The following is a 15,712-nucleotide window of genomic DNA, read 5'->3' on the forward strand; positions in this document are numbered from 1 at the left end:
ATTTGCTAAAGCATTTATTGAGACAGTTGTTTAAAAACTCTATGAAATTGAACCAGGGATTTTGTTCATTGACTATCTCCCCACCCCTCCACATGCGATCACATGGCTTCTGATTTTCACCAACTGCAGTAATACTGTTGAAGTCATGAACTTATTGACATACATTTTGCAATACAGATGCATCTGTCAGATGCAAAACTCACTGGTCATTTCTCAATTTTGTTTTGTAATAACATCTCTCAGTGAAGTAGGATTTTGATGCAATTCAAATGATGAGTTATAAACCATATAACATATTAAATCAGTTGATTGGTTCAACAAATATTTATGTTTTTTTTAGCATGCAGCTGTAATGCACTTTAATTAAAATCAAGGAGCCAATTGTATGATTTTCTTGACTGAAGGAATTGGAAATTTTATTGCTTATTAACTCCAATAAAAATTAACAAACACAACATTAAACACACACATGAATGCAGGTATAAAGTTTAAAAAAGGAGTGAGTGATTAGTATGAAAGGAAGGTTAAGAATATGCAGTTGAGTGCTTGAGGTTAGGTTTAAGCTGAGATAATGGATGGTGAACTGATGACTTGATTCCTCAGCTGTAAAGAAATCTGTAGATCTCTTTGAGTTCCCAGTGAATGGATTTTCTCCAATTTGCTTTATCAATGGGTGCTGTTTTTCAACAGGCTAAGACAAAAAGAGATAGTAAGTCTTCCTGTTCAGTTGCTGAAAACTAATTTTTCCTCTTTCTGCAGTTGCCTGAAACATAGCTCATTTGTGTACTCCCATATCTGGCTTCATTTTTTAAAAATCAAGTTGGATAATCTGTGGGTAAGATTTTCATCCCAATATATGACACTTCCAGAAGAGTGTAAATCAAATAAAGGATAGAAATCTGAATGACTGGTTCCAGTCAATTTGATTACATTAGTCTTAGTTCAGACTGACTCTTGTTAACTTGTAGTTTCATGACCTTGGCTCAACCTGATCAAGTGATCACTGTGGCCATTTTAAATCAGTGTTTTGCTTTTTATAGACTATGTTAGTCTGTGAAAGGTCAAATGTATTAAAAGCATATGATGGAAGTCAAAACTTGATAGTCCATTTTTGGAAATATCATAAACTTGTGCATAGACCAGAGTTAGATTGCCATTTTGTTTCCACATGTCCATGACTGTGTTCAAACAATGGATGATGCATACACATTCTAATCAACATTGAAAGATAAGCATTATAAGAGAAAGTGAAAGGTTATGAAAGAAACATGTGGTGTTGATTGTATAAATATTCACCCCAACATTTCACTGTGTGCAGGGGGCTGAATTCTGTGCACCCCAGGGAGATGTTGGCAGGCAGGGTGTTGTAAAATTGGACCTAATTCTGTGGACATTGTTCCCGGTGCCTATTTGTCAATCTGTCCTCCACTGCAAATTTACATGTTGTTGGTGGGGTAGGGTGGGGTGCCTCTGACATCCCATGTGCCCATTGGGCAATTAAGGACCTTAAGTGGTCATTAATTGATCACTTAACTACTCAAGGGATGCTTCCTGTCTTGTTGCAATCTTGCCTGGCAGGGCAGAGGCCATGTCAAGTGCGAAATGAAACAGCTTATACTATTCAAGCTTGTGGCCAGAAAAGTGAGGCAGTTTGGAGGGGGGGCAGTGGTGTCAAGGGGTTAGTGTCTGTGGGAGGGGGGGATGTGGAATCTCTTTTACAGCCCCCATCCCTTGCAGCGTGTTTCCCTCTACCATTTTCAATCAGGGGTCACCACTTCCCTTGCCCACCATGTTGTGAGGGGTGGGGTAGTGGTGGTGGGTGGAGAGACGGGAAAGATGGCAGTCTGGCCCTGGTTGTATGCCTCTACCTACCTTGGTGACAATAGCTGTTGGGGACTGGATGTTATTTTAGCAATGGCTATTGTTCCCAGTAGCACCACTGGGACCAGAAAGCTGCCCGCCTTACGCTGGCTATTGAGGGACAAAGATCTCTACTGAAACCACTGAGTGGTTCACCAATGGTTTAATTGCTGCAGGGCAATCCGGCAAACTAGGGGATGGGCTCTCCCCCAATGTTTAGAGCCATGGACTCTAAGAGAGTAGTGTTAGACTGTCTCCTAAGAACTGAAATATTGGCTTCAGATCACAAGTGTTAGAGCTGGTGCTGCATTTAATTCAAGGTCTTGCTGAAGTCAGATTGCTGGTGCAGAATTGCTGCATATCTAATGCCTAGGCGTGAGATGTTTTGTTAGTTCTCAGTTGAGACATTGTTGTAGTGTTCTTTTTAAACAGCTTTACAAATAAGACAATCTTTTGTCAATTCACCTACTGATATTAGAAGATATAGGCACTTGCCCATTCTTGCATCTGGAAGACAGCGGAGGGATGAGCAGGTACAAAACAAAAGGAGAAAATAATAGCAAATGAGGATAAATAAAGCTCAAATGTAAGTTTCTCCCCACTCCCCACATTATTTTTGATAATTGTTCTTGTTTTCAACAGAAATAATCATGCTGCTTGACAGAATCCCACAAGCCAATCTCTGAATAAGGAGCTTGGGGAGAAGGAAACACTATAAACAATGAACGAAATCAGTCAGCTTGAAAGTAACTGCTTTATCACAGAGTGCCAGACCAGCCTATTAAGTGAACCAGATGATTAAACAAGGCTTCTGGATTAATAAGGTATAGCATGCCCTGAAAATAACAAAATGTATGCTAAAAATTGTGTCAGATTGTCAAGGATGCTGGATTATAGAAGGTCAAAACAGCACGAGTGTACGAGGTATCAAATGTGGTGTAAGATGTCTGTTATGCACAGCAGTACAACCTGACCGTTTCAATGGCTTATCGAGCATTTTCTTATGATGCACTGTGCCAAACCTTGGACTGTTCCTCATTGCCTTCTCCCGACCGACTGGGCTTTGATAGCAGGTCACTTTGGTCCTTAGTACGACCTGAGCAGCATTTGTATACAACGAGTGACAGCTTTATTTGTAATTATGCTGTCTTTAAAGGGACAAGATGGGCTTAATGAGTTAATAAAGTGGCTGCCTGTCATAGCAGTCAATTTGCATATTAGAACTCAGAATACTCACATATGCAGATGATTCGGCAGAGTTTCAGCTCATGAATATTCCTAACTTGTCATGGGGTAAAGCATGCTTGCCATAGCAACCGTTCTGCAGGTAGCATTGGTCCAGCTGCCCCTGGGGTCCCAGAAGGCTTGTAAGAAGTGAAGACTTGTGAGAGCAAGCATTTTGTCTCGGTACACTTGACAAAACAAAGACAACTCACTCTTTGGTTTCATGCCACATTTTTTATTCATAAACAAGCTGTTGGCTGTAAAGACATGATAAAGCACAGACTGGGGCGAGACGTGCAAAGATTAAACGTAAAGCCTCATCTGCTAAAAATCCGATCTATTATTCAGTATATTTTCTATTTTTTTCTAATGTAGTTAAACTAGGCAGAGCCTGACATACGATCTGTTGGAGTTGGAAGCTGATTGATGCAAAAGAAAAGCTATTAACATAAAAATAAATGAATGAAGGATAAGACAAAACAGTCTGACTGAAGTTGTCACTTCTAGTTTGTTCAGATAAGATTCTGTACTCGTGTCAGTGTAATACGTATTCAGAAGAATGTTTCAGTAAATATTGCACTTGCAGCAATACAAATATAAATTGGGACACAATGCTGCCTTATTCAAAATTTATGTTAGCTCCCAGTTCCTAGGACTGGTTTTGCTCTTGAGTTGTACTTTGCTCATTTGGCTGAAGACATCATCTGTAGCTGTGCCAATACCTTACTCTGTGAAAGAGATGGCAAAGATCCAGCTCCCCATGCCATCTCCCATTCTCCCGCTGTCTGTTTTGGCTAAGTACAGGTTTCTGGCTTTGTGATTCAATCAATGGAAGTCCAAATGTGTACAAGGAGAGCATAATTTTAATCTGTATTGACTGTTCACCTCTCTGTCTGCCAATTTACATCATGGACTAGCTTCAGCCAAATAGGCAATGATCCCTTTCAGTTAAGTTCTCTCACATTAATCTATATATAATTAGGAATTTTTTTAGAAGTCTGACACTGATCTATATTATATATTAAAGAAGTAATATTCATTTTTACTATAATTGAATTAAATGCACGTAACTAGCGCCATGTACTAACCTACATCTTTAGCCATCATATATTTTATCTTCCAGGTTGGTTACAAATTCTGAATAAGACTACATCTGGAAAGATCATAATCACACAAAATGTTGCATTTTATCATGCACTGGAAATGAACTCTTGACATAAATTAGTTTTAAGACATTATATTCAACATATCTTTTATACCTTTATTAGATGAACCACAATATATTTGTTTTCCCTAGATTTTCAGGATTATGTAGGTTCACAAAGCTTAAATGATAATGCAACATTACATGGCACATATTTATTAACTCTTCTGTATTTATTTTTAACCAGTTATCAGTTACTTTGCCTCAGAAAAAAAATCTGTTCCAAATATTTCATCCCAATAGATCAAAAGAAAATGTGCACTTTAGCGCTAAAGCAAATTGATATTCTGAAAGATTATAGGTCCAGCTAAAGCACGCTCTCATAATAGGTGGCATGTTTAACCATTTCATTTACTAGTGTAGCAAATTATTTGCAAAGATCAACATGGCATCAACTGAAATTCGGATTCAAATGCCACTGAGGTTTGACTGGTTCCAGTGTCAACTTGTGTCCATACCCAAAATCTCAGTGTGGTACCCTGTAAAGTTAACATGAAAAGCCTTAATGACTGCCATGGAACTATATGTGGCTTAGTGCCCTCTGAAGAGTGCTGGAAAGCATTCACAGGACCAAGTACAACAAAATAGACACCTTGATAACATTATGAAAATAAAACAAGTTGGTTGGAAAGAACATGGCAAATTTGAAAGAATAAACTAAAATGTGTAAGGGGAAACATCTACCTGGTGGGCACTTCCAGCTGTTAACAACACAAAGCAGTGAAACACGAAGGAATGGAAGCCTTCTTGTGGAACATTCCCCCAGTAATATTGTGCAGGAACCACTGAAATTGGGCATGCAGGGCCATTTTCTTAAAGGGACAGAGGTAGCAAACTCAGAATGCTTCACATTGGCTCAGAATTACCTTGGCCAGAAAAGGAAATTAAAAGGCAATTGATTCTGATTGATTTAAAGATGGCAAATAATTAGTAAATTGATCATAGCCAATGTACATGAACTTGACAGGTTTCCCGTCCAGGATGCTGCAGAATGAAAGCTCAAACTAAGTAGTATTTTTTGGGTTAAATCATGGAAAGATATTGCTAATGTAAATTATATAGGAGGGTTATGACCTGGTTGTCCTCCATCTTAGGTGTAGATCCAATAGACTGGATGATGGAGAATTATGAATCAAGAAAATGGAACTGAATTAAACAAAGTATACTAAGAACATCTCATAATGCTGTTTTTTTCAAATATTCAGTTCGTCATTCAAAAAATACAGCACATTTGTTGTTGCCAGAATTAAATTAATTGAAGTATCTGATTTTGATGAAAAAATGTATTTAAGTTAAAGAAAAAGGCAAATCCTGCAGCTACAGCAGTAACTGTTCATGCTACTTAAAACAAGAAACACATCACATAGACTTAATCTTTTTCAGAATATGTTATCATGGATGTACTTAGAAGTTATAGCATGGAAACAATTCATTCAGTCCAATCCGTAAATGTCCGATTTACTGAAGGCTGACGAATTTCCTTTTATCAAATCTAGGAAGGATTCTTGTAACAAATGGCATTTTTGCAAAAGAAACTTTGCAAAATATGGTGAGAACAACACACAGGAACAAAAAGAAGTCAGAAATGCCTTTTTCATGATTCATGATTCTAAAGACTTTCATTGATTAACAAATATTCGGAATAAAGATTTGTTTTTGGATATGTTCAAATGTGTTGGGAGAGGGAAGAAGGCAGAGGATAGCTTGATTCTAATTTGAAAACAAATGCATTATCATCTTTTGTCACTCTGTTACCTGATCCTTTTAAACCCATTTTCCTCAGTTACCTGTCCAGGCTAATATTGAATGTTGTTGAAACTTTATTGCTGGAACAGCACAGCAGGTCAGGCAGCATCCAGGGAACAGGAGATTCGACGTTTCGGGCACAGGCCCTTCCTCAGGAATCAGGAATATTGAATGTTGACTGTTTCTGCCTCAACCACTAAAGCCAGAAATGAATTAAATAGCTTCACAACTCTCAGTGTGGAGAAGTTTTCCTTACCCTTTGTTATAAATTTTGAATATTTAATCCTTTAAATATGATCCTTTGTTCAAAATCAATCAAATGCTGAAGCAGTTTGCTTCTAGTTGCTCTGTTCCATTTTTCATGATTCTAAAGACTCTTGATTTGCATTGCTGTGACCAAATAAGTTACAATTATTTGATTCTTACTTTGTGTTATATTTCCTCATACCAGGCAGCACCCTCATGAATCTGCATTGTGCCTTCTTTGAAGCTTTGATATGCTTTCTGTAGAGTGATTCCAATTGCAATATTTTAAATCAGAGTCTTAAAAGTTTTTTAGCACCTCTTTATTAACTCTTGGATTCTACTTCAAGTGATGAAACTAGAATTGTTTCTTTTTACAGCCTTATCAGCTGGACGTGCTACCATTAGCATTCTGTGAACATGCACCTCCAAATCCCTCTGCCCTTGTACAGCATTGAGGCATCTTCCATTCAAAGCATAATTGTTGTTGTTTTTATCAAAATGTGTCATATTTGAAATAAATCACCAGTAGCTGTAGCATAAGAATGCTATATCAGGTAGTGCTTGTTCAATCCCTGCTTCCACTTTGAATAGATTTTCACTGGTATGTCACTGGGGAATAAAACCTATCAGAGAGAGGTACTTTTCAGTAACTTTCAATAATCTTCTTAACAAACTGATCAAAGTACAAGTGCAATATTGTCCTTCCAAAAGTTCCTTTCTTTATATTCAGATTGTGCTTCCAGTCAAGGAGTGAAAGTTTGAATTCAGTAGAAATAAATGGTAGGTGAGCAGATCAAAATACCTAAGAAAATACGACAAATATTTCCATTTTGTACCTGTCAATCTCCATGTTGTTGCACATAAGTTGTGGTGAAGTGCAGTATCAAGGTCATGGATGGTAGCTATAGTTCAGTTGTGGCATTTCCACTCAAGGGACTTGGACACATGACCCAGTCTGATGCTTCAAGTGCAGTACTGAGAGAGAGCTGCACTGTTGGATGCAGTCTGTTTTGGGTGAAATGTTGACCTGAGGCTCTGTCTGCTCAGTCAAAGGGTAGCAAAGATCTCCAGGTGCTATTTGCAAGAAGAGTGGGGGATTTCTTGCTGGTGTCATGGTCAAAATTTATCCTTCAACCAGCATTATGAAAAAAACAATGTCTGATCAATGTCACATTGCTGTTCAGAAACTCTGGCTATGTGCAAATTGAGTGTTATGTTTTCTATATTTCAACAATGACTACACTTCAAAGATATTTTATTCACTATAAAGTGGGATGTCCTGAGGTGGTGAAATGCTTTGGAATATGTCTTTTTTTATATATATATTCAACATATTGGGGAGGGAGGAAGGCAGAGGCAGCTTGATTCTAATTTGAAAGGAGAAGATGGAAAGGGAAAAGTGGCTTATAGAGAGTCCAGTCAATGAGGATAGTTCAGGGGAAAGGAACAGGAGGGATAGGTGTTTCAGAAGAAGTGATGGGAACTAAAGGCAAGTAAATTGTCAATGGAGTGGCTGAGAAATATGGAGTGGCTGAGAAGGACATCCCACTTTATAGTGAATAAAGTATCTTTGAAGTGTAGTCATTGTTGAAATATAGAAAACATAACACTCAATTTGCACATAGCTAGAGTTTCTGAACAGCAATGTGACATTCCTGATGAAGGGCTTTTGCCCGAAACGTCGATTTCGCTGCTCCTTGGATGCTGCCTGAACTGCTCTGCTCTTCCAGCACCACTAATCCAGAATCTGGTTTCCAGCATCTGCAGTCATTGTTTTTACCTGGCTGAGAAATAGCCTACCCTCCATCAGATTTGTATTTTTATCTGTGTGGGACTAATAGAAGTTGGGGAGTGGGATGGTGTTTTTGGAAAGGGATGAAGCAATGTTTGGTTGCGAATGGCACATAGAATGCAATGTTTCTTTCTGGGAATGGGGGTCTTGGACCAGTTTTGCTGTTCGTTGGAAATGGTGGCAAACTGGCTTGAAATAGTCTACATTATTCTGCATGTGTGCAGCTTCTATATGCCACCAGAGCAACTTGTTCATCAATGAACAGCAAAAGGCATATTTGTTTTTGTTCCTGTGCTTTGTTCCCATCATGCTCTGCAATGTAACTTTCGCAAAAAATACCTTTTGTTCAAAGAATCCTTCCTAGATTTGATAAAAGGAAATTCTTCAGCCCTCGAATAGGTAATACAGATGTTTTGGCAATTATTAGTTTGAAAGCTGATTCAATGTAAAACAAAAACAAACACAAAGATTTAAATCTGCATGTCTGCACCTGGCCACACTGTCAACGTGTGAGCTTCTGTCCCTATATGCAAAGCAGGATCCAAAACAGTGCCCATATTTTGCCTGGTAAACTTGATTTATTGTTAGCCTTTGGGGGTGGGTGTCAGACACCCTGGGTGTCAAACAGTGTTCAACAGATGGGCCTTCTGCTGCCTAGGTGACGGGCTCAGCTGCTGATTTGTGTGGCCGCTCATTTTTTCAAATTTATTTCTCTTTCCCCTTCTGTTTCTTATTTCTTATTTCTTCTGTTTATATCTTCATTCCACCCCCAGCCTTTCCCTGCAAACTACGGACGGCAGATCAAGACCTGTTTTTGCATTCGACGAGGGATCAGATAAATGGGAGCCAGCTTGCTCTGATAAGGCCTTGCTCTGGGCATTGCCTCTCTCTGAAAGCCGTTTACTATGCATAGAGTCAGGCTATCTGTGTTGCTGCACCTTGACATGAATTTATCTGCACCAGAGACGAGAGAATCCTGCAGAAATTATTGAAGTGGGATTTGATCTTGGGAGGCAAGCGTGTCAATTTTCCACCATTTTAAAATTTTTCATATGGGCTTCTGGGACTGCATACCGTTTGCATATTTCTATTAAAATCAAGAAGCATGCATATCGTTTTTTTCTATAGTTAGAAAAGATTTGAAATCTAAAATTGCATGCAGATATGTAAACTTAATTAATCTGATCACTTTAATTGCAGGTACACAGAAAAACTTTATTCAACAAACTTAACCGATATTTTAATACTTTTTGTTTGGAAGGAAAGTACAAGTATGTCTTTGAAATAATTTTTGCCTCGCAGTAATCTGAATGCAATAGTTAACCCTTTTAAGTGCTTCCGACCGATTAAAATGAAACTCCTGCTTCTGGACTAAGGTTGTTTTGAGGTCATCTTCCCAACACTGTTCTTGCTGGTGATGGATTGACAGCTATATTTTGGTATTTTTATGCAATTTCCCAAAAATTAAACTTATAGAGTCATAGAGATGTACAGCATGGAAACAGACCCTTCGGTCCACCCCGTCTATGCCGACCAGATATCCCAAACAAATCTAGTCCCACCTGCTGGTACCCGGCTCATATCCCGTTAAGGTGGCTTTGGCATATGGCTTGTTGGTGCACTCCTGTATTTGCTGGGTTCCTCACAAATTGAGGAGTTAATTTTATCCATGTTAACTGCAGAGATGTGGAGTGCTGGTGAAATGCCTGACGTGGCCACTGATGTGAAGGAGGTAACTCTGCACCTGTGGTTAAGTTGTGGAATGTATGCTTCCCAGTTATCACAGCCGTGAGGAGTGTGGGAAAGGTGATCTGCTGATTTGAATGCATGCTGCTGTCAATAACGCTCTGACTAGTGCACCTCAGTCGTTCTTTCTATATGTTTTTGCACAGGTTGGGTAATGGGGGAATATCACCCCTCAGATCATCCAGTCATAGAGCAACATGGTCAGAGACACGAATGGACTCCCACCCATGAGGAGACTCAAGGAAAAGGGTGACACCAAGGATTTATTTTTGAAAATTAGTTACACACTCAGATGATGATACTTTATTGGTATAAATCAAAATGTGTTAAAATATAAATAAATAAGAGTTTCATGTCTCGACTAGACCTGGACCTGAAAGTTCACTACTTCAGCAGGACTCTATATCTTTGCCAAAATGGCACTATAGCCTGACCCTGAAACTGGAATTGACTATTTTTACTGAAGATGGTGTAGTGTTGTGGGATGTGAAAGTGCACAGAATGTATTTCACTCATGTACAGTTCATGGAGACAGCTGCACATGTAATGGTGCAGCTTTCTTCAAACAGAAGTGATTTTCACCTTTCACTTTTCTAAATTAAGACTCACCAGCTTTAGACATTTAAGGGAAATAGAGTCATAGAGTCCTACAGCACGGAGACAGCCCCTTTGGCCCAAATTGGTCCAAGCCGACCAAAAGTCTAGAAAGGTTCTTAGGGACAGTAAGGTGTTGTTTCGGATAGGTCAGTCAGCTCTTTGGGAGAGGTCAGGTACTCCTTTTGGGAATAGATATGAATGTGCACATAAAATGGATAAGGTCAAACTGTCAAGTCATTTAGTTACCCCGCCTTTTACATCTTGACAATAAAACAGCTAGTCGGCAGTTGAAAAAGAAAGTGCTTGCAATTTCAGTCATTGTTGGTTGACATAAGCCTGAGGGTTTTCATTCTAGTGTTAGTGCTGCATGGCTCTTTGTGCAGCCTATTATTATCGCAGCAGGGGTCCTCTAAATTCACAGCTTGAAATGGTACTCACAGAGGTTAGAAGAGGATTAACTGACTTTGAAGAAATGCAGTGATTATAACTATTTGTTTTATTTTAAATAAGATATTAAGTATTTGAAAGGAATGTTTGTTTTTGGAAGGAATTAAATATTTGAAGGGATTTAGAAGTTTTGAATGGGCTTCTATCAATGACACTTGTTTTGATGAAATACAGTGAAGCCTGTAATAGGCACTTAGAACTTTATCTTATTTCATGACAACATTCTTCCTGAGTCTATGCATGTTAATAATGGATCATTTGTGAGGGAGGATATAAAGTCAAAGGGTAGAGGGCATTATGGCATAGGTTTAATTTGTTAGTATTGAGTTAGCACATAAAATGGATAAGGTCAAACTTATGGAAGATATGAGAGTCATATGGTGGGTAGATTGGCATGGGTTGGCATGGAGGTTGTAAAGGGGAGTGCAGATGAATAGGGCTATGAAGTGGTATGAGGTGGCACAGCTAGAGCATAGGCATTATGTGAAAGCTTGAGGGCTGTTTTGCTCTTAACAAACTGGGACAATGTTGGGGAACTTTCCACTGAATCAGGATTCTTGAGTTGCGAATTTTGCCAAATCTGCATTCCTGTCTCGGGCATGAAATTTCTCTGTGGCGGAGCTCTGCTTTGAATTTCCAAGAAAGTGTAGATGGTTGGTAAGAAGTTTAAGGAAAAAGAAGACAAATATTTGTAGTGAAATAAAAAAAGATGAAATTGACAAACGTTATTCCCAGCCTTTGAATGATATGGACCACAGTGAGAAATTTTGGAAAATTGGGTAAGATGTCCAGTGTTGATCTACCCAATGTCTAGATCAAAAAGTCCTATTGTTAACTAAGCAATAAACAGTGAAATGAGATTCTTGCTAGTTAGGGTTGAAAGGCCAATTTGTATAGATTTTTGCTAATTATCACCTCATTGCAACTTCATCTCACCTCATTTATATGGATTCTCTATCTCTCCCATCCACTAGATAGAGACAAGATGTTGAGAGTTCCTGAAATGAAAGGCAGAGCATATACCCGGCAACACCAGTTCATCACCTACTCCTCTGGCCTCCATCTTGGACAGCTGTTACAAACATCTCAGGTTACACTCTATGGACAGCAACTGCATGAAACCCCTCTCCACAGACATTGGCATCATCATGGCACCCATCTGCCCACTGTATGGTTCTGCACTTAATCAATGCTGCATGTGAGAGCACATTGGCAGCTTTCATTGCAGTTCTGCTACCAGGATACCTAGCTCATGTTTTGTCTCAGATACATCTCAGGAATTCCTTGTTTGGTCTCTTAGCACTCATTCAGTTTGTGCCTACCTTGATGCTCACAACATCTCTGTCTTGCCTCTTTTCCCTTTGACCCCTCAGCTCGAGCTTAAAGACTCACAATTTGCTAATCCCAATATGCCTTTTGATGCAGACGCAAAGCCAGGGAGCTTGTCATGTTTGTTAGCAATCATTGTTCAAGGTGTAGACAAGTTCTGGTGGGACACCATGCTACATCAGTCTTATCATGTACCAGTCACGTATGGACTGAACACACTGCCTGAGCTTCAAATAAATGGCCAAGTCTCAAAGTCCATGGGAAGTGGTCTTCATTCAAGTCAACGAAGCCATTCTTCAAGCAGGGGATTCTGGCATGGAAAGTCAGGAGCAGCCTCCTATATCAGTCCATGGGATTGGGCACAGTCATACAGCCCTTTGGGGTCATTGAGCTTAGGGAATCTACCTCAATGGTCCACGAAGTAGGCGACAGTTTGTCCTATGGGTCCAATGCAACCAGTAATCATAGAATCCCTACAGTGTGGAAACAGGCCATTCAGTCCATTGAATCCACACCGACCCTCCTAACAGCATCTTACCCAAACCCACCCCGTTACCCTATTCATGTAACCCTGTATTTCCCATGGCTAATCCACCTAGCCTGCACATCCCCGGACACTATGGATAATTTAGCATGGCAAGTCCACCTAACCTGCACATTTTTGACTGTGGGAGGAAACCAGAGTACCCAGAGAAAACCAATGCAGACACGGGGAGAACGTGAAAACTCCACACATACAGTTGGCTGAGGGTGGAATCGAACCCGGGTCTCTGCCGGGTTTTAGAGATAAAGTGGTGGGTTGGTGCTGACTCGATGGCCTGAATGGCTCTCTCTGCACTGTAGGGATTCCATGATTCTTTTCCAGCCAGCTGCTGAGACATGCCCGTGGTGTACTCACTTGTATGTGCTCCTTACTCCAACTAACACTCCTCCACAGAGGTGTCAGTATCTGAATTAGTGGTGCGGGTAGAGGGCAGCTTCAATGGTGCTTCCTTTCAGACATCCATGTTTTCTCCTCTGAGGTGGGGAAGGGGTGGCTTGTAGCACTGTCCACTGATGGTGATTGTGCTGCTGGTACTTGCGGCCAAATGGTGGAAGTTGTGCCAATGTTAATATTGCATTCACATGGGGTTAATGGGAGAGTAGCAGAGCAAAGGACAATGCTGCTTTCTTGTTTGTTGAGACACGGATATCTCTGCATTTCTACAGGACTGGTCCTGGGCCCTTGCTGGTGAGGGACAAGATCCTCTCCTATATGGAGATCTTCTCTCTTTACAGGAGGTGCACGGAGCCAAGGTATGGAATCCTACCATCTATCCTGGTCGTTCTGGCCCTATTACACATACGATGCAATTCAATACAGCACAAGAACCGGCCCTTTTTCCCACCAAGCCTGTGCCAATTTCTAATCCTTATTTAGATCTATTACTTATTGATCATGTACAGTATCTATCCCTCTGTTTTCCTTCCATTCATGTGTCTATCAAGTTACACCTTAAACTTTGTTAACGTGTCTGCTTCCACCACTTCCACTGGCAGTGTGTTCCAAGCACCCACCACCCTCTGTGTGAAAGATTTTCCCTGCACTTGTCCCCTAAACTTTCCTCCTCTCACCTTGAAACTGTGCCCTCTTGTAGTTGATCTTTCCATTTTGGGAAAAAGCCTCTGACTATCCACCCTATCTACGTCTCTCATAATTTTGTAGACTTCTATCAGGTCATCCCATTGCCTCTGTCTTTCCAGTGAAAACAGAGTTTATCCAACCTATCCTCATAACTAAAACCCTACAGTCCAGGCAACATTCTGCTAAACCTTCTCTGCACCGTCTCCAGAGCATCCACATCTTTCTGGTAGTGTGGCGAACAGACCTTGCATTTGTCCAGGTTAAACTCCATCTGCCATTTCTCTTCCCAAACCTGCATCCTTTGACAATCCTCCTCACTATCTCCAAATTCGCCAACTTTGGTGTCATCCGCAAATTTATTAAATAAACCACCTTCGTCTTCCTCCAGATCATTTATATATACTACAAACAACAAAGGTTCCAGTCCTGATCCCTGTGGAACACCACTAGTTACTGATCTCTATTTCAAAAAGCAACCTTCCACCATTACTGTCTGACTTTTATGCCCAAGCCAGATTTGTGTCCACCTGGTCAGGTCACCCTGGATCCCATGAGACTCTACCTTCTGTACCAGCCTGCCATGAGGTACCTTATCAAATGGCTTGCTAAAGTCCATGTAGGTAACATCCACTACTCTTCCCTCCTCAATCATTCTTATCACCTCCTCAAACAACTCAATCAAATTGGTGAGACATGACCTTCCGCACACAATCCCACACTGCCTTTCACCAACAAGTCCATTTGCTTCCAAATGTGAATAAATTGTGTCTTTCAGTATCTTCTCCAACAGCTTTCCCACCACTGACATCAGGCTCACAGGCCTGTAATGACCTGGGTTATCTCTGTTTCCCTTCTTAAACAAAGGAACAAAATTGGCCATTCTCCAGTCCTCTGGAACCTTGCCTGAGGCCAAAGAGGATGCAAAAATATTTGTTATGGCCACATCTTTTTCCTCTGTTTCCTCCCATAGTATTCTAGGATAGATCCCGTCTGGCCCTGGGGACCTGTCTACCGTAATGTATTTCAAGACACCCAACACTTCCTCCTTCATATGTTGATTTGCCTGAGAGTATTCATACACCTTTTTCAAACCTCAACATCCCTCATGTCCCTCTCTTTAGTGAATACTGATGTAAAGCACTCATTAAGGATCTCACCGAGTTCCTCTGGCTCCACATATAACCTCCCTCCTTTATTTTTGAGTGGGCCTACTCTTTCCCTACCTACCCTCTTGATCCTAATATACGTATAAAATGCATTGGGATTCTCCTTAAGATAAAGCAAACGAGGAAGAACATTCATCTTAATGAAAGATATTTGGTCCAGCCATGAAATTGGAAGAGCCTCCCATTTCTGGAGATCTCGCCTAATATTGTCGAGCAAATGAGCAAAGTTAGTCCGAAATAACAGATCACACTTGGGGGGTAATAAAAATGCCTAGGTACCAGAGCCCTGCCCGTGACCACTTAAAAGGGAACTTAGAGCCACCTTCAACTTCTGGCACATCCTTAAGGTTCCCCAAAGGCATAGCTTCCGATTTTGCAAAGTTAATATTATATCCTGAAATAGCCTCAAATGAATTGATACATTGTACAGTCATCGGGTTTGATAAAAACAGAAGGACATCATCCGCGTACAGTGTAATCTTGTGTGCCCTCGATCCCACTTCCGGAGCGGTTATGTGGACGTTCTGACGCATGGCTTCTGCCAGCGGCTCTGTCACCAACTTAAACAACAACGGTGAGAGGGGGCAGCCTTGCTGACTACCCCTACCAATCGTAAAATTCCCAGACTTCACCCTGTTGGTGATGACCGCAGCCAGAGGTTGGCGATATAAGAACTCCACCCACTTAGCAAAGACTCCATCCAACCCGAACTGTTCTAAGACATAAAAAAG

At 40.5% G+C, this 15,712-nt stretch overlaps 1 long non-coding RNA gene across 2 annotated transcripts in view; it reads left to right on the top strand.

Annotated features, from left to right (window-relative positions):
• The window catches only part of LOC122564026, a 39,862-nt gene extending 27,435 nt beyond the window's left edge, over positions 1 to 12,427 (top strand). For both annotated transcript variants that reach the window (XR_006315798.1, XR_006315799.1), the window contains 3 exons: positions 2,503 to 2,684; positions 9,965 to 10,067; positions 11,837 to 12,427. This is a non-coding gene — a long non-coding RNA (uncharacterized LOC122564026). The remainder of the gene's footprint in view (positions 1 to 2,502; positions 2,685 to 9,964; positions 10,068 to 11,836) is intronic.
• The last annotated feature ends 3,285 nt before the right edge of the window (positions 12,428 to 15,712 follow it).

Source organism: Chiloscyllium plagiosum, chromosome 28 (genome assembly GCF_004010195.1).
Source record: "Chiloscyllium plagiosum isolate BGI_BamShark_2017 chromosome 28, ASM401019v2, whole genome shotgun sequence".
Lineage (NCBI taxonomy): Eukaryota > Metazoa > Chordata > Chondrichthyes > Orectolobiformes > Hemiscylliidae > Chiloscyllium > Chiloscyllium plagiosum.